The sequence below is a fragment of the Hemiscyllium ocellatum genome, unplaced genomic scaffold (genome assembly GCF_020745735.1).
Source record: "Hemiscyllium ocellatum isolate sHemOce1 unplaced genomic scaffold, sHemOce1.pat.X.cur. scaffold_421_pat_ctg1, whole genome shotgun sequence".
Classification (NCBI taxonomy): domain Eukaryota; kingdom Metazoa; phylum Chordata; class Chondrichthyes; order Orectolobiformes; family Hemiscylliidae; genus Hemiscyllium; species Hemiscyllium ocellatum.
Window position 1 is genome coordinate 535,754 of NW_026869009.1, and position 19,250 is coordinate 555,003.

At 45.7% G+C, this 19,250-nt stretch overlaps 1 long non-coding RNA gene and 1 other non-coding gene across 3 annotated transcripts in view; one reads left to right on the plus strand and one right to left on the minus strand.

Moving 5' to 3' along the window:
• Positions 1-17,528, plus strand: part of LOC132813649 (uncharacterized) — a 76,901-nt gene extending 59,373 nt beyond the window's left edge. Inside the window, exon 4 of one of the 2 annotated variants that reach the window (XR_009644118.1) lies at positions 16,960-17,528. This is a non-coding gene — a long non-coding RNA (uncharacterized LOC132813649). Of the gene's footprint in view, positions 1-14,962; positions 15,390-16,959 lie in introns of those variants that run through there. The other variant, XR_009644117.1, reaches the window with a different exon arrangement.
• Positions 17,529-18,189: 661 nt separating this feature from the next.
• Positions 18,190-18,353, minus strand: LOC132813650 (U1 spliceosomal RNA). Its single transcript, XR_009644119.1, has one exon. It is a non-coding gene; the product is annotated as a U1 spliceosomal RNA (small nuclear RNA).
• Between the last annotated feature and the right edge of the window lie 897 nt (positions 18,354-19,250).

Genomic DNA, 19,250 nt, shown 5'->3' on the forward strand with positions numbered 1-19,250 from the left:
CAGCACGGAAGGAAAGAAAAGGAAGCACATCCTGCTCTCCACATCGCACTGACTCTTGAAACATTGTGTCCCATGTGTCAAAGATCTGCCCTGTTCAGTCACATGAAGACCCAGTGTGGAAACTCACAGAAACCCACATAGATTTCCCCCTGAACTAACTGCTGACCCCCACAAGGGGTAATGTGTCCAGTCATCCTGGGCCAGGAGGAGGGGGTGGTGAGAGTTTCTTAAATGAACTGACAGTGACAGTTTTATAAACGTGTATTACAGGTGGCCATTCAGATGGTAATCTCAGTAATTGTAACGTCAAACTGTGACAAAATTACTCAATTCATCAGGAGCTGGATATTCACATTGTGTGTGAGTATTGTATTCCAGCTCATTCCCATTTGCTGCATAAATGTCCTCTTTTGAATCACCCCACACTCTCAGTAGATCTCCCCCAAGTCTTCAATATGTGTCCTGTAATCCTTTTCTGATGAACTCATGAGTGTAAGGTGGATTATTCTAAATCTGTAACCCCCTCTGTCACAGGGCACCCTCAATTTCCTCTGCTACAAGGAGAACAATCTGTTTCCCCAAACCCCTGATTCCCCAATGTCTGTTTGCTCCCTATAAGGCACACATCAGGATTGTGTTGGAACATTCTCCACTTGCCTGCATCAGTGCAGCCCCCAACAATGTTAAAGAAAGTGAACATCCTCCAGGACAAAGCACTGTGCCTGAGTGGTGTCCCATCCACCACCTTCAGCGTTCCCTCTCCCCATCCCCAGGGTACAGTGGCATCACTGTGTAAAAGGGAAAGGCAGCATTGTCCTCCCAGACCATAGGGCTGCTCTCTCATTAGGGAGAAATGTCTGGTGGTGGGTTTAACCTGAAGGTTACCACAGCCCAGGCAAGGGGAGAGGTTGAGAACAAGAGTCCATCTATTGTAGATGGATATTCTTGATATTTATTAACAGCTCCCATGTCTCTGCAACTAAAATCCCCTATTCCTTGAACCATCCTGGTAAATCTCCTGTGCCCCCCCCCCTCAGGGACCCTGCCATCCTTTCCAATGTGTGGGTGATCTCTGGTTTGCACAGACCCAGCTGCTCTGTGTTCCTGTGGGTGATGTCATCATCGAGCAACAGTTGCATTGAACCTCACTGTCTGTGATGGTGGGAGACACAGAAATCCCGGTAGCATTTGAGATGTATTTAGTGTGCACTTGCAATGCCATGATAGATGAGACTTTTCCACAATTATCGGAAAATAGATGAGGACAGTTAGGTGGTAGTTTTCTTTGTCACAGACCCGATGTACTACCAGAGCCTTTTACTGTTCTGTAGACCGCTAAGATGTTTATTATAGGAATATGACAGGCTCCATTGGACATCAGGTCAGAAAAGGTGACACTAGAGTAGATGACATATTATTGGCCGATGTTTTGGGAGGAAAAGGAGATTGAGAGGTTTAAGGAAGAATTCAGAAGCTCAGCACAGAATCGGAAAGGGCCGTCATCAAGTGAGAAATAAACATTGGGAATCCTGAAGGCTGGAAATAAAAAAGGCACATATAGCAGAGCTTTGAGAGACTGGAGGGGATTAGAGATAGGGAGAGTAATGAAGCTGGAGGAGATGAAAGTTGGAGAGGATTCTGAGGATTGAGGATGTTACAGAGATAGAGATATTTCTGATAGACTTTTTTGAGTTTTGAGGCTGGAGAGGAATTATCGAGATAAGGAAGAGTTGTAAGACTGGATGAGGTGGCATTGACGGAGAGTTCCGAGCATAGAGGAATTTACAGAGATAACGAGCGATAGAGTCAGAACGTTATACAGCACTGACACACACCCTGTGTTCCAACCAGTCCGTGTCAACCATAAATTCGAACTGAACTAATCGCATCTACCTCCACTTAGTCCAAATCCATCCAAGCATTCCCTATCGATATACAAGTCCAAATGCTTTTTCCTCTTAGAATCCCATTCCCCTACCGTTTTACTCTACATTTACCCCTTACTAATTCACTAAACCCAATCATCCCTGAACACTATGGGCAATTGAGGACTGCCAGTTCACCTACCCTGTACATCTGTGGTTTGTGGGAAGAAACGGGAGCACCTGGAGGAACTCACGCTGACACGGGGAAGCATATCCAAACTCCACATGGACAGCCACCCAATGCAGGAATTGAACCTGTGTCCCTGGCAGCAGTGCTAACCATTGAGCCACTGTGCCACCCTTAAATTGTAATTGTATTCACAGCTACCACGTCCTCTGCTAGTTTATTCCACATGTGAATCACTCTCTGTACAAAAACAAAAAGTAAAATCCGGAACGTCTTTTTAGGGTCTTCCTTTTCTCACCCACTCTTGAATCGCGCCCCCTCCTGGAAAGGGCACCTGCTGTTCACATTACCTATACTCTTCAGGATTTTATAAACCTCCAATAAGGTCACCCCTCAGCCTCCTACACCCCAGTGAAAGAGGTCCCAGCCTACCTAGCCTCTCCTTATAACCGAAAGCATCCGTTCCCATCAACATCCTGGTAAATCTCTTCTGAACCCGCTCCGACTTAATAACATCTGTCCTATAACAGCACAACCTGAACTGAGCACAGTATTCCAGAAGAGGCCTCACCAACATCCTGTACAACCTCAATGTAATGTCCCAACTCCTATACTCAAAGGTGTGAGCAATGAAGGCAAGTGTGCTATACATTTTCTGAACAACCCTGTCTACATGTGACATAAACTGCAAAGATCTGAACCCCGAGGTCTCTTTGTTCTATATCACTATGCAAGGCCCGACTTTTAATCAGTGTAAGTCCTGCCCTTTTATCAAGATGAAATATTTGGCATTTATTCCAATCCAGAACATCCTTCTAGTATAAAGGCAATAGAAGTATACTTAAGAGGAAAATCAGTAAGGCAAAAAGAGGACAGGACACAGTTTTGGCGAATAGGGTAAGGACAATCCAAAGGGTTTTTATAAATACATTAAGAGCAAATGGGTTACTAGAGACAGAATAGGGCTCCTCAAGGATCAGCAAGGCAGCCTGTGTGTGGATCTGCAGGCGATGGGGTGGGGAGGGGATACTAAACAAGTATTTTGCATCAGCATTTACTGTGGAGAAGGATATGGAAGATATAGAATGTTGGAAATCGATGGTGACACCTTGAAAAATGTCCATATTACAGCGAAGGTGGTACTGGATGTCTTGGAACGCAGAAAGGTGGATAAATGCCCAGGATTTCATCAGGTGTGTCCTAAAATTCTGTAGGAAGCTAGGGAAGTGATTGCTGGGCCCCTTGCTGAGATTTTTGTATCAGCGATAGTCACAGCTGAGGTGCCAGAAGACTGGGGGTTGGTTAATATGATGATACTGTTTAATGAAGGCGGTTTGGACAAGCCCGGGAACTACAGACCTGTGAGCCTGATGTTGGTGCCAGACAAGTTGGAGGGAACCCTGAGGGACTGAATTTGCATGTATTTGGAAAAGCAAGGACTGATTAGGGATAGTCAGCATGGCTTTGTGTGTGGGAAATCATGTCACTTACTTGACTGAGCTGTTTTATGAAGAAGTAAGAAAGTGGATTTTTGAGGGCAGAGCGGTAGATGGGATCTATATGGACTTCAGTAAGGCGTTCGACAAGGTTCGCCATGGAAGACTAGTTAGCAAGATGAGATCTCACCATACCAGGAGAACTAGCCATTTGGAATATAGAACTGCCTCAAAGGTAGAAGACAGAGGGTGGTGGTAGAAGGTTGTTTTTCGGACTGGAGGACTGTGACCACTGGAGTGCCACAAGGATCGGTGCTGGGTTCACTACTTCTCATCATTTACATAAATGATTTGGATGTGAACATAGGAGGGATTGTTAGTAAGTTTCCAGGTGACACCAAAATTGGAGGTGTCGTGGGCAGTGAAGAAGGGTACCTCAGGTTTCAATGGGATCTTGATCAGATGGGGAAATGGGCTGAGGAGTGGCAGATGGAGTTTAATTTAGATAAATGTGAGGTGCTGCTTTTTGGAAAAGCAAAGCCTAGCAGGACTGATAGACTTAATGGTCAGGTCCGAGGGAGTGTTACTGAGCAAAGTTTCCTTACAGTGCAGGTTCATAATTCCTTGAAAGTAGAGTCGCAGGTGGATAGGATAGTGAAGGTGATTGGTATGATTTACATTATTGGTCAGAGCAGTGAGTACAGGAGTTGGGCAGTCATGTTGTGGCTGTACAGGACATTGGTTTGGCCACTCTTACAATATTGAGTGCAATTCTGTTCTCCACCTATCAGAAGGATGTTGTGGAACTTGAAAGGTTCAGAAAAGATTGGTGGCAGAATATTCTTTAAAGGGTATAATAACCAGTGGGAGGTCATTGGACATTGGTACCAATGACACAGGAAGAGAAAAAGATAGGTCCTGATGAGAGAATATAGCAAATTAGCCTGGAATATAAAAAAGTAGATACTCGGTCGTAATATCTGAATTACTCCCAATGCTACATGCTAGTGAGAGTAGGAATAGCAGGATGGAGGAGATGAATGATTGGCTAAAGATCTGGTGTAGGGCAGAAGGATTCACATCTTTTGGTCATTGAATTCTCCTCTGGAGTAGAAGTGACTTGAATAAGAAGGATGGGTTGTCCCTGAATTGGAAGGTGACTAATATCCAGGCAGGGAGATTTGCTAGTGCTACTCGGGAGGCATTAAACCAGTGAGGGAGTGGGGGTAAACCTAAAGAGATAGTGAGAAAGGAGGTAAGTCTGAGGCTGGGTACAGTTCAGAAATCAAACAGTCAAGGCAGAACGCGGTAGAACCGAGCAGTTACACTGCATTTACTTCAATGCAAGAGGCCTGACAGGGAAGGCAGATGCGATCAGGTTATGGTTTGAACATGGGACTGGGATATCATCGGTATTATAGAAATATGACTCAGGGATGGATGTGACTGGCAGCTGTATGTTCCAGGGTATAGATGCTATAGGAAGGATAGAAAGGGGGACAAGAGAGGAGGACGAGTGGTGTTTTTGGTTAGGGATAGCATTAGAGTTGTGCTTGGGGACGATATTCATGGGAGTAAGTTCAGTGAAATTATTTGGATGGAACTGGGAAATAAGAAAGGATTGATCACCTTATTGTTAATATCTGCGTGTGTTTCATCTGATTGCTCTGGTTTCCTCCCACTATGTAAAGATGTGCAGGTTAGGTGGATTATCCAGGCTGAATTACCCACAGTGTTCAGGGATGTGCAGGTTGGGTGGATTATCCAGGCTGAATTACCCACAGTGTTCAGGGATGTGCAGGTTAGGTGGATTATCCAGGCTGAATTACCCACAGTGTTCAGGGATGTGCAGGTTAGGTGGATTATCCAGGCTGAATTACCCACAGTGTTCAGGGATGTGCAGGTTGGGTGGATTATCCATGGGAAAGGCAACATTACATGGGTAGGGTGGGAGTCTCTGAGGGTCAGTGCGGATGTGATGGGCTGAATGACCTGCTTCCCCACTGTCTGGATTCTCTGATAATTATAATAGTTTTAAAATAGTTCCAAAAAAGAATAGACCAGATCTAAAAGTTGCTGTTCTAAATTGGATAAAGGTGCATTGTGATTGAACAAGATAAAATCTTTCAATACTTCTTTGCTATTCCCAGGTAAAGGGACGGCTGAAAAGTGGGAACGTAACATAAGGAATATGAGCAGGAGGAGGCCATCTGGCCCCTCCAGCCTGCTCTGCTATTCAATAAGATCAGGGCTGATCTCAGCTCCACTTTACTGCTCTCTCCCATAACCTTTAATTCCTTTCCTGTTCGTAAATCTACATTTTGACCTAAAGACATTCAAGATGAAAGTCTCAACTGTTTCAATCAGCTGGGAATTCCACAGATTCACAACCCTTTAGCTGAAGAAGTTTCTCCTGAACTCAGTCCTAAATCTGATACCCCCTTATTTTGTCGCTATGCACCATAGTTTGTCCAGTCCACAGTGGAAATGACCTCCCTGCTTCTATCTTATCTACTCCCTTCATAATTTTATATTTTTCCTATACAATCTCCCATTATTCTAAATTCCAATGAGGATCATGCCAGTTTTGTCAATCTCTGCTCAGAAGGCAACCCTTTCAACTCCAGACTCAAACTAGTGACCCTGCTCTGCACCCCCTCCAGCGCCATTACATCCTTCCTGAAGTAGGGGACGAAAACCTGTACACAGTACTCCAGGTGTGGCCTCACTAGCCCCCTGTATAACTGCAGCATAACCATCCCTCTAGCAATGAAGGACAATATTCCCTTCACTGCCTTAATTACCTGTTGTACCTGCAAACCAACTTCCTGTGATTCATGCACAAGGACACCCAGCTCCCTCTGCACAGCAGCCTGCTGCATGTTTTCACCATTTCATCATCCAGTTTGTTGTTAGTCCGACCAAAATGGATGACCTCACATATCCCAACATTGTCCTCCATCTGCCAGACCCTTAACCACTCAATTAACCTATCTGTATCCCTGTGCAGACTGACAGTGGCCTCTGCACACATTGCTCTACCACTCATCTTAGTGTCGTCCACTTTTCATGAATCCATGCTGTGTCTGCTCGATGAGACAATTTCTATCCACATAGCTCACTATTTCTTTCGTGAGAGATCAGACATTTCCCCCACTACAGAAGTTATGCTGACACGTCCATTTTAAAATATTGGCATCACATTTGCAGCTTTCCAATCTGTTAGAACCGTCCCAGAGTCAGCAAATTTTAGTGAATTATCACGAGTGTATTTGCTATTTACCCACTGCCATTCCTTACAGTCCCCGGGGATGCATTCCATCACGGCCAGGAGACCCATCTACCTTTCGGCTGGTATCTTTCCCAGCACTGCCTCTTTACCGAGAATGATTGATTGTTTCTCTGTCTTCATCTGCTGTTGCCCCCATAGGCCTGAGACAATGAGTATATAGACTGTATGTTCCTGTTAAGGCCAAGACTGGGAGGTGTAAGGAATGCTGCCTGTCAAGAGGAATTGTGGCTCTGGTCAAGAAAATGAAGGAGGGATATGGCAGGTACATACAGCTGGGTTTGGGTGAATACCTGGAGGAGTATAGGGGCAGTAGGAGTATACTCGAGGGAAACTAAGAGGGCAAAAAAGGGAACGAGAACTTTGTGAAATGAGTTTGGGGAAAATCCAAAGAGATTCTAGAAATACACTAAGGACAAAAGAGTAACCAGGCAGAGAATAGGGACCCTGAAAAATCAACAAGGCGGTCTATGGATCTGCAGGAGGCAGGAGAGATACTATCTGCGTATTTCATGTCCGCTTTTACTGAAGGAGGATATGGAAGTGAGAGAGCTTGGAGAAATAAATAGGGATAACTTGACAAGTGTCCATATTCGTTCAGAGTCTCTGGAACTTGTATAATGCATCAAGATTGATAAATCCCTGATACATGATCAGGTGAATCCCCGAACTTTGTGGGAAGCTAGGGAAGTGATAGTTGGGTCCCTCGCTGAGATATTTGTATCACCGAGGTGCTGGAAGACAGGTGCCATTATTTGAGAAAGGTGATGAGGAAAGGCCAGGGAACAATACACTGGTGAGCCTGGAGTCAGGCAAGTTGTTGGAAGGGCTTCTCCGGGATAGGATTTAGATGTAATTGGAAAGGTAAGAAATGATTAGGGACAGTCAGCATGGCTTTGTGCATGGAAATCACTAACTTGGACTTCAGAAAGACATTCAAGGTGGAAGGACTAGCTATTTGGATATAAAATTGGCTGTAAGGTTGGAGACAGAGGATAGTGGTGAAGGGTTGCCTTCGGACTGGAAGCCTGTGATGAGCAATATGGTGTAAGGATCGGTGCAGGGTTCACTGCTTTTCATCATTTATATCAATGATGACTATGTGAAAATAGGAGCTATGGTCAGTGACTTTACACAGGCACCAAATTGGATCGGGAAGAAGGTTACCTCAGAGTAAAATGGGACTTCAATCAAATGGGCTGGGGAGTGGCAGATGGAGTGAATTCAGATAAATGTGAGGTGCTGCATTTTGGAAAAACAAATCAGGGCAGGACTTATACATTTAATGGGAAGGTCCTGGGGAGTGTTGTTGAACAAAGAGACTTGAGGTACAGGTTCATAGTTCTTTGAAAGTGGAATCTTGGATAGGCAGGATAGTGAAGGAGGCGTTTGGTGTACTTGGTCAGTGCATTGAGTATTGGAGTTGGGACATTGTTTTGCAGCTCTACAGGACATTGATTCAGCCCCATTCACTGTGAGTGATGAAGCTCATCCCAGGGCAGAGCCACAGACATACACAGCACGGAAACAGACCCTTCAGTCAAACTCCTCTGTGCCGACCAGATATCCTATCCTCATGGTGGGCGGCACGGTGGCACAGTGGTTAGCACTGCTGCCTCACAGCGCCTGAAGACCCGGGTTCAATTCCCGACTCAGGCGACTGACTGTGTGGAGTTTGCACGTTCTCCCCGTGTCTGCGTGGGTTTCCTCCGGGTGCTCCGGTTTCCTCCCACAGTCCAAAGATGTGCGGGTCAGGTGAATTGGCCATGCTAAATTGCCCATAGTGTTAGGTAAGGGGTAATGTAGGGGTATGGGTGGGTTTCGCTTCGGCGGGTCGGTGTGGACTTGTTGGGCCGAAGGGCCTGTTTCCACACTGTAAGTCTAATCTAATCTATCTATTTATCCCATCAATGCCTCCCATGATTTTATAAACCTCTCTATGAGGTTACCCCTCAGCCTCCCACACTCCTGGGAGGATCCCACCACTCATGTCACAATGGGGCCTGGCTGATTGACGGCAGCTTCAGACCATTAGGAGACTAGGTGTAATCCTCCAGCCAATGGGAGTGAATGAGGGGTGTCGCCAACAGGCCAGCATGTGACCATGAGCTGTGCAGGTGCAGTGTCACTGGGCAGGGGTTGGGAAGAGACCCAGTGAGTGTGAAGGGAGTGGGAGAGAAATGGAGTTAGTGTGGACTGGGAGGGTTTATAAACTCATGATGTAGGCTGCTAGACCTGAATTAGAAACTCCCAGTAAATGAAAACCAAAAGAACTGTGGATGCTTAAATCAGAAACAACAACCAGAAGGTACTGGAATAGCTCAGCAGGTCTGGCAGCATCTGTGAAGAGAAATCAGAGTTAACATTTTGGATCCGCTGACCCTTCCTCAGAACTGATGTGACTGAGAAAAAATGTCAGTTTATATGCAGAAGGTAGGGGTTAAGGAGTAAATGTGATAGGTGGTGATATAGTCCAAAATGAGATACAGGAGCAATTGGACAAAGGAATGGATAATGATCTGGCTGGGGGAGGGTGAATAGATGTTAATGGAGATTGTTAGTGACTAACCATAGGTAATGTGTAATGGCAGGCGATGTAATAACAAGGCCTGGTGTGTGGGGTGGGGGACTATGGTGCGAGGACATGGGAGACTTAGGACCTAAAATTAATGAGTTCCATTTTAAGGTCAGAGGCCTGAAGGGTCCCCAAGTACAAAATGAGGTGTTGTTCTTCCAGCTTATGTTAAAGTTTGGCGCAGGAGAAGCACAGCAGGTCAGACAGTATCCAAGGAGCAGGAGAATTGACATATTGGGCCTAAGCCCTTCAGCAGGGATGTGAGAGTGGGGAAGAGGGTTGACAGATAATAGGATGTGTGTGTGGGGCTGGCGGGAAGGTAGCTGGGAAGGCGATAGGAAGATGCTGGTGGAGGGTAATGTTGAGAGGGTGGAGTGGGTAATTGCGAAAGAAGATGGACAGGTGGGACTGTTCAAGAGGGTGGTGCTGAGTTGGAGGGCTGGATCTGGGATAAGGTGGGGGAGAGGAAATGACGAAACATTGATTCAGTGGTTAAAGGGTCCCAAGATAGAAGATGAGGTTTTCTTCCTCCAGGAGTCATGTAGCTAGGATTTAGTGGTGGAGGTGGCCCAGGACATGCATGTTCTTGGCAGAGTGGGAGGGGGAGTTGAAATGGTTAGCCACAGAACAGTGGGGTTGGTTGGTGTATGTCTCCCAGAAAAGTTCCCTGAAACATTCTGCAAGTTAGCGTCCTGTCTCCCCGTTGTAGAAAGCAATGAAAACAATAGATGAGGTTATTCAATGTACAGGACAATCTCTGCTGGATGTGGAAGGGACCTCTGGTGTCTTGGATGGAGGTGAGGGGAAGGTGTGGGCACAGGTTTTACACCTCTTGCAATGGCAGGCAAAGGTGTTGGAAGTGGAGGGTGGGTTGGTGGGGAGCATGGATCTAATGTGAAAGTCACGGGAATGATCTCGAGGAATGCTGAAAGGGGTGTGGAGGGAAAGATATCTGTTGGTGGGATCTGATTGTCGGTGGTGGAAATGGCAGAGGATGATGTGTTGTATCTGATTGAAAATTGAGGACTTGGGGGTTCTATCCTTGCTGCGGTTGAAGAGGTGGGGTTCAAGGGCAGAGGTGCAGGAAGTGGTGGAGATACACTGAAGGGTATTGTTGACCACATGGGAGGGGAAATTGCCGTCCTTGAAATACAGGGCCATTTGGTGTGTTCTGGAGTGTTCGGCATCAAGCTTCCCTGGAACACTGCATTAAGAATGAGACAGATGTTGGCCAGGGAACAGGCTCGTGTGTTAAAGTGGCAGGCAACTGGAAGCTCAGGGTCTGCTTTGGTCTGAGAGGGAGCACAGATTTGTCCAGATTGCACTTTGTCTCTTTGTAGGGACTGTCAGATTTAGTCCCAATCACCCACTTCATGATGCTCACCTGTAAACTCCTTATTTTCAATTCCCTGCAACTCTTTATGAAGTCAAATTCCAGTACCTTTTTAGGTGGAATGTTCCAGATTCAAACTGTCTGTTCACCCAGAAACTGCTGAAGTCCATGTTGACTCTGGGGTTACAAAGGATTGAATTGAAAGATGAGGTGCTGTCCCTGAGCTCCCATTGAGATGTATTGGAACAGTACAGGAGGCTGAGGGCAGTGTAGGGGTGAGCAGACAATGACAATGACAGGGCTGCACTGTGAGGGCTGCTTGGCTCAATGAGAGTGTTTTGGAGTTGGGTGTAAACAGAGCGAGGTGGGACAGGGAGAAGGTGAAGCTGAAACTCCGTTTTGTTTCAGCCCATTCAGAAATTCACATGGTCCCAAAGGGAACAGCCAGTTTGTAAGCGATACCTGTGGAGATTTTGTAACCATTTTTAAGGTATAACATATCAGCTTAAGTAAAGAATACAGGATTTTTATTACAATGTTTGAAGGGGAGGAAGATTGCTTGGTCATATAAATTCTCTAAATGGGAGTAACTAGCTGAATCTAGAGAGCCTGTGTGACAGGAGACCTCAGACCCATGGTGTGCTCCTCTTGTACAATGTGGGAAAATTAGGGATGTTTCCAGTGTCCCTGACGGCTGTGTGTGCAGGAAATGTGCCCATCAGCAGCTACTGGGAAACTGCTTTTCAGACCTGGAGCTGTGCGTGGACTCGCTGTGGAGCATCTGCAATACTGAGAATGTTATGGACAGCATGTTCAGTGAGTTAGTCACACTGCAGGTGAGGGTTACACAGGCAGAAAGGGAATGGGGGACCATCAGATCAAGTAAAAGGCTCAGGAAGGAAGTGCAGGAGTTCCCAGTGGTTATTCCCTTCCCAAACAGATACTGTATCCCGCTTGGGATTCGTGTGTGTGTGTGTGTGTGTGTGTGTGTGTGTGTGTGTGTGTGTGTGTGTGTGTGTGTGTGTGTGTGTCGGTCTCAGGGGAAATCAGCAACAACCAGGTTCATGACACTGTCGATAGCTCTGCTGCCCAGAACGGGAAGAAAGAGAGTGACAGGGGATTCAACAGTCAGGGTTACAGACAGGCACTTCTATGGCCACAGCCATGAATCCAGGATGGTATGTTATCTCCCTGGTGATAGGATCCGCGATATCATGGTGCAGCTACAGGATATTCTGGAGCTGGAGGGTAAACAGCCCGTGGTTGGAGAACACATCAATACCAACGACAGCATGAAACAAAGGGATGAGTGTTTGAAAGCTGGATATTGGGAGAGCAGGGACACATTATAATGCAGCTCCTGAAATGTAATGATGTCAGACTTGCTCCCAGTGCCATATGCTAGTGAGAGCAGGAATAAGAGGGTAGATCAGCCGGATATGTGGCTGGAGAAATGGTGTACCATGGAAGGGCTTAGATTCTTAAGGAATTGGGACCTGTACCAGCCTGACTGGTTACCCCTGTGCAGAGCTGGGTCAAATCTCCTGGAGGGTGGGGATGGGGGGAGCGCTATTGCCAGTTCCATTGGTGAGGTATTAACTAGTCTGGCAGGGGGATGGGATCTGAAGTGTCGGGTTAGATGGGTCAGATTCAGGTCAGGGAGTGGGACGTAGAATATTAGTGATGTAGTCAGCGACTCCGAAAACCAAAGGAAAGGAGGATTAAACGAGGATTGAGTCCCTCGTCATCCATCAGTCCTGCAGAGTCAACAAAATCTGGAGCTGTACAGCTCTCTGTCTCCATGTGCTTCAGCAAAATGCTGGAAATCTGCAACAAAACCAAGAAGTGCTGGAGATCCCCAGCAGGACGGGCAGCATCTGAAATGGTGACACCTGCAGGAAACATTGCAGCCTTGGTCATCTTTTTCACTGTCCACTAAACCTCCAGTTTTGGCGTCATCTGCAGAATTACTAATACCTCCTATGTTTACATCCAAATCATTGATATAAATGATGAAAAATAGTGGATACAGAACCAATCCTTGAGACACTCCACAGGCCTCCAGTCGGAAAAGCATCCCTCCGCCACCACTCTCTATCTTCTACTTTTGAGCCTGGTCTGTACTCAAATAGCTGGTTTCCGCTTTATTCCATGAGATCTAACCTTGCTAACCAGTCTCCCATGAGAAAGCTTGCTGAACGCCTTACTAAAGTCCACGTTGATCATGTCGACCAGGCTGCTCTCATCAATCATTTTTGTTACTTCTTCAAAAACCATTCTATCCCCTGGAAAACATAACAGTTACAGCACCAGAGTAATCAGCCCACCGTGTCTGCGTAGATCATGATGCCATTCCAAACTAATTCCATCTGCCTGTAACATGATCCATATCCCTGATAACCTATGCCTGCTTATGTGTCTGTCCAAATGCCTCTTAAACTGTGATTGTTTCTGCTTTTCCCATCTCCCAGGAGAATACATTATAGTCATTTATCGACATCTGCACAAGACACTTGTCAGACACAACTCCCTTTAAACTTGCTCAGATGTTGTTGGAAACGCTTAGCAGGTCATACAGCATCTGTGAAGAAAAATCAGTTAAAGTTTCCGGTCTGGGCACCCTTCCTCAGAAATGTTAACTCTAATTTCTTTTCACAGATGCTGCTAGACCTGCTGAGCTTTTCTAGAAACTTCTGATTCTCTTCCTGGTTTACAGCATCTGCAGTTGTTTTGGTTTTCATATCCTTTAAACTTTGTCCCTCTCCTCTAGAATTTGTCATTCCCACCTTGGGGAAAAAACTTCACATTATTCGTTTGGACTCCCCTGCCCTGGGAAAAAATAAACCATGACTAGTCACCCGATCACTGCTCCTCATAATTTTATAAAGTTCGATAAAGCCACCTAAAGTGTCCAGTGATTCAGGGAAATAGCCTCAGCCTATTCAGCCTCTCCCTATGGTTCAAATATTCCAATACTGGCAACACCCTGGTAAAACCTTACTGAACTCTTGCCAATTTCCCAACATCTTTCCTATAGCAGGGAGACTGGAATTCAAAGCAGTGGACATTCCAAAAGTGGCCGAGCCAATAAACTGTGCAACCGAAACATAATCTCCCAACTCCTATACTCAATGCACTGCCCAATAACAGCTAGCATACCGCACACCACCTTCACCGACCTGTCTACCTTCAACCACACCTTTCAAGAAACTATCAACCTACACTGCACGGTCTGTTTGTTTGTTAACACTTCCCAAGAACTTGTCATTAAGAGGTTGAGTCCTATTCTGGTAACATCTTTCTGAAATCAGGGAGACTGCAATTGAATGCAGTATTCTAACAGTGGCCTGACCAGTGCCCTACTCAGCCACAACGTGACCTCCTAACCCCTATACTCAGTGACAGAATCCCTACAGTGTGGTAGCAGGCCTTTCGGCCCATACCAACCATCGGAACAGCATTCCACCCTAACTCTGTAACCTACCATTACCCAAAGCTAATCCAGCTAACCTGCACGTCTTTGGATTTGTGGGAGGAAATTAAGAGCACCCAGAGGAAGCCCACGCAGACACACAGGGAGAATGTGCAAACACCACACAGACAGTGGAGTCGAACCAGAGTCCATTTATTGATCAGCATGTTACAAATGCCATGTTCAGCACCTGATCTCCCTGAAACTCTACAGAAACTATGCAGTTGTTCTGTGACCTTCAGATGGAATTAAGCTGAGGAGGAGAAAACAGGAAAAGGGTTGAGTTGTAGATCTAAAAAATAACTCTCCATCTTCCCCCTCTGTGTTCCTCCGTCTCCTCCCACTCTGTCTGTTCCCCCCTCTCTATTGGTCAGCCCTGTCTTGGTCACCGCCATCCCTGTCGCCCCTCTCTCCCCACCCCCGATCATCTGTCCCCCTATCTGTCAGTCTGTCGCGCCCTCAGTCTTTTCCCCCTCTCTGTCAGTCGCTCCCCCGTCGGTTGCACACCCATCTTTTCCCTCCCCTCCCTCCGTCGGTTGCACCCCGCTTGGTCTGTTCCCCCTCTCTGTTGGTCGCCCCCCCAACCGTCAGTCACCCCCTCTGTTCCCCCCATCTGTTCCCCTCCCCTCTCAGCCCACTTTCTGTCCTCACCCATTTCTGTCCCACCACTCTCGATCCACCCACCCTCTCTGTCCCTCCGCCCACCCCCTCCCAGTCCCCTAGTTTCGTACTCCCCCACTGCAGGGAAAATATCTTCTCTATTTATCCTATCCATGCCCGGCCTGATTTTAAAAATCTCTTTCAGGTCACCGTTCAGCCTCTGATGCTCCAAGGAAAGCAGCCTATCCAAACCTGGCAACATCCTATAATTATTTTCTGACCCCTTTCAAGTTTGAGAACATCCATCTGATCGGAAGGAGACCAGAATTGCATGGAATATTACAAAAGTTGCCGAATCAATGTCCTGTACAGCCTCAGTATGACCTCTCAATGCTGTGACCAATAAAGGCAAGCAGACAAACTGCCGCCCTTCACTATTCTATCTACTTGCTACTCTACTTTCAAGGAACTATGAACCTGCACTCCAAGGACTCTTTGTTTAGCAGCACTCCCTAGGAACTTACTATTAACTGTATAAGTCCTGCTAAAGTATGTTTCGTGATGTTTAACTTCTCAAATTGGACTGGAGTTTAATATTCTGGAGAAATGTCAAATAAATCGCATTTATCCCATTCTGCAGAACTTAGTCCATCGCCCTGCACGTTCCAACATTTCAGTTCCATCCACGTACTTTTATTCAAATGTAATGCTGGTAACTGCCTCTGTCACCCCATCAGTGAGATCCTGCTCTCCACCATTTCTGTGGGAAATACATTCTCCTTTCCCCTTTTTTTCTGAGAATTATCTTCAATCTAAAACTTCTAGTTCCTGATGGCTCTGTTAATGAATAGCTGCTTCCTATCCATTCTACCTGGATTCCTCAGCATTTTATCACATTATTTTAATCTCAGTTCATCTTCCTTGGAAACCCCCCACCCCCCAACCTATCCAATCTTTCCTCAGAGCAGAAATTCTCCAATCAGAGAAACATTCTGATCAATCTTCTCTGTCCCCTCTCTGGTGTGATCACATCAATCCTGGAATGTGGGGACAATGAGTGAGTGCAGTACTTTCGCCTTGGTCAAACTAATGTTCCAGTGTCACTTCTGTGTTCTTGTGGTTGTTGCTGATACAAGAAGTGTCCTGGTTTTCCCACATGGAACTGGATGTGCACTCCATGGGACTGGGATTCCCTACCGTGTGTGTATTTGTTAACTAATCCTAAATTAACTTCACATTAAAACAGAATTATCAGATACCCACCAATAAATTTCTTCCATTATACTCAAATCACCTTACTTTTAATATCTCTTTAAAATTATTACTAACACAACAGGCTTTAATTTGCTGAATAAGTATTCAGGTATCTTCACTGTTACAATCACTTGAAGATTATCTTTACCTTCAGCTACACGTGGTGAATTGAACACTGATTGTAAACATATTAATATCAAATGGACTTCAGTTTTATGATGATTAATCCAGTCTGACATTCTTGTTGATTAATATCTTGGAGAGAACTGTCTTCAGGACTCCAGCTGTCCTTTGTCTTCAATCACAACTGGTTGTGGCTGGACTACAGATCTTAGATCTGTTCCGTTGTTTACTGGATTGCTTCGCTCTGTCTATCACTTGCTGCTTATGCTGTTTGGTAACTTCATCAGGTGAACACCCCATTTTTAGGTATTCATGCTGCTGTTACTGCCATGCCCTCCTGAATTCTCTCAGTTGAATGAGGGCTGATCCTCTGGTTTGATGGAAGGAGGGAAGTTGGGGAATATGCTGGGCCGTGATTCTGTAAGCTTTGTTGGAGTACGACTCTACTGTTGTTGGAAGGCAAGAGCTAAACTCTTGCACTGTAAACCCGATGTACAAGAAGCTACATGCAGTATCATGAACACTGACAGTCCAAGACATGAAATACGAGCAACACTGTACAATGATGCAGGATCACAACTGCAGCAAGGGGAGTTTAAGATCCAACTTGACATAGGAGTAGGGAAAGAAGCAGCTGATCAGATTGTCTCATTCATAGTCACAAAGAAACTCTGTGAGATTATTGTACTGTTGGGTGTGAGGATGGAGGAGGTTGGGGAGATGAGGAGCTCTTCAAAGGAAACTAATCTGCCTGAGAGTTAGGGATCGACTTTATTGCTAGGTATTTAACAGAAAGCTAATTGAAACTGTTTTTATCCCCAAAAGATAACAAGACCGATGCTGTTTCCAATCATGATCAGAAACAAACCTCAGAATACACATGGTTCATAGATGGATGTCAATAGCCCATCAACATCCAACTCCTGCAATTATTCAGCAAATGTATGTGTGATTAATCAGTCCTGATGTACCAGAAAATCGCTGTTTACTCTGTGCAGATGGGCAGTGATGTGGGGAAGTATTGGCCGAGTGATATTGTCGCTGGACAGTTAGTCCAAAGCCCCAGATAAACTTCTGGAGACCTGAGTTCAAAGCCTACTGCTGCAGATGGGTGAATTTGAATTAAATTTTTAAAAACTCGGGAATTTAAGAGTCTCATGATGACCATTAATCGATTTTCCGAAAAACCCATCTGGATCACTAATGCCCTTTCAGGAAGGAAGCTGCCATCCTTACCTGGTCTGGCCTACATTGTGACTTCAGACCCACAACAATGTGGTCGACTCTTACCTGCCCCCTGGGCAATTAGGGATGGGCAGGAAATGCTGCCGGGCCAGCGACACCCTCATCTTGTGAATGAATAAAGGAAAATAAAAGTCTCTACCCAGTGTGAATCTGCATGTTCAATGATGTTGTGAACATTTCCAAAGCTAAGTTCTCGATATGCAAAACTTTATGAACTGCCAAAACCGTTGTTCATTACTTGGTGTGAAAAAGAGAAAAAAAACCAACCAATATATTTAGCTTGTTTACTTCAAAGAAAATAGCAATTTCTTCAAATCAATTCAGTGACTGCATTTTCTTCATCAGTGAACCATTCCAGTCAGTCTGTACTCCACACTCTGAAGATCACTCATATCCTTCATTGTTGATGCCTATTTTGTTCCACAAATCCTAAAGACACAAGTAGCTTTATTATTGGGCAGCAGGCGAGAGTTTCAAAGCGTTTCTAAGGTGCCCCAGTGTCGACTTTAGATTAGATTACTTACAGTGTGGAAACAGGCCCTCCGGCCCAACACGTCCACACTGACCCGCCAAAGTGCAACCCACCCATACCCCTACATTTACCCCTTACCTAGCACTACGGGCAATTTAGCACAGCCAATTCACCTGACCCGCACATCTTTGGACTGTGGGAGGAGACCGGAGCAAACCCACACAGACACGGGGAGAACATGCAAACTCCACGCAGTCAGTCGCCTGATTCGGGATTGAACCTGGGTCTCAGGCGCTGTGAGGCAGCAGTGCTAACCACTGTGCCACCATGCCGCCCACAAGGGGAGAGCGCGAACGCAGACCCCCACTACCACAAATTTTGCTGTTGAGTATCCCGCATTTGGTGACATCGCAGGCGTCAGCACACCCGAAGTGCAATGGGATAGCCTCGTCCTGGGAGCGCCACCGCAATGATCATGGTATCTCCCCTGCCAGGTTAGTATAGAGACTTGTAGAGACTCTTCTTCATGAATCTCTGCCTTACCCACAGAGACAGTATATTTAATAGGAATTAGACAAAGACATATCAGTCACATGGGCGATTGTCATTACATAGTTTAAAGCTGGTAATTATGACCTTACAAAGTTTGATGAATGGCGATGTCCTGCGTTAACGTATGAATGGATTACAGAAACTGATTATCGTATTGTTCATGATTATGTGTTGATGGGAAGAGATTAAGGCTGGAGGGTTCTTCCTTCTGTAAATGGGGGATTCACTTACCTATGCTAATATGGAGGGGAGGTAAGACAATGGGAGCGGGAGGCAGTTTAACAGGGTTGTGCCCAGGGCTCTCAGTCTTGTCTGGAAAGGGCAAATTCCTCTGTCTGGGGTTACGGGGGAATCCACATGTGTGGCTGCAAGAGGTTCTATTTTGAGATACTGTCAGCCTCCCCCCTTCTGAGGTGTTCTGTCTGTATTGAAAGAGTACAGGCATTCAGTTGATGAAATATGGCCTTTGGCAAGGGAATGTTTAACCCTTGAGACCCCACAGTGTCCTGAAGGAGAAGCAAAAGGTATGGAACAGGCCCCTCTGTGGTATTTAACTTCCTCGTTCTGACCAGGAATCTGTTGACCAGAATTGGATGCAATGATTGACTGTGACCTAACTAGAGCTTTGTCAATGGTCAGCATCTTTTCCATGAGTTTGTTATCATTCCCCCATTAATGAAGCCCAGCATCCCATTTGTTTTACCCAAAACACTTCATGTTTTCTCTCCTTTAATAAGTGGTGCACATTGTCCCCCATTCCTGCTGTCCTGCACGTTGTGTCTGTGCCATTCAAATATATATTGACTTTCTACATTGCTTCTCTCAAAATGAATGAACTTATTGTGTG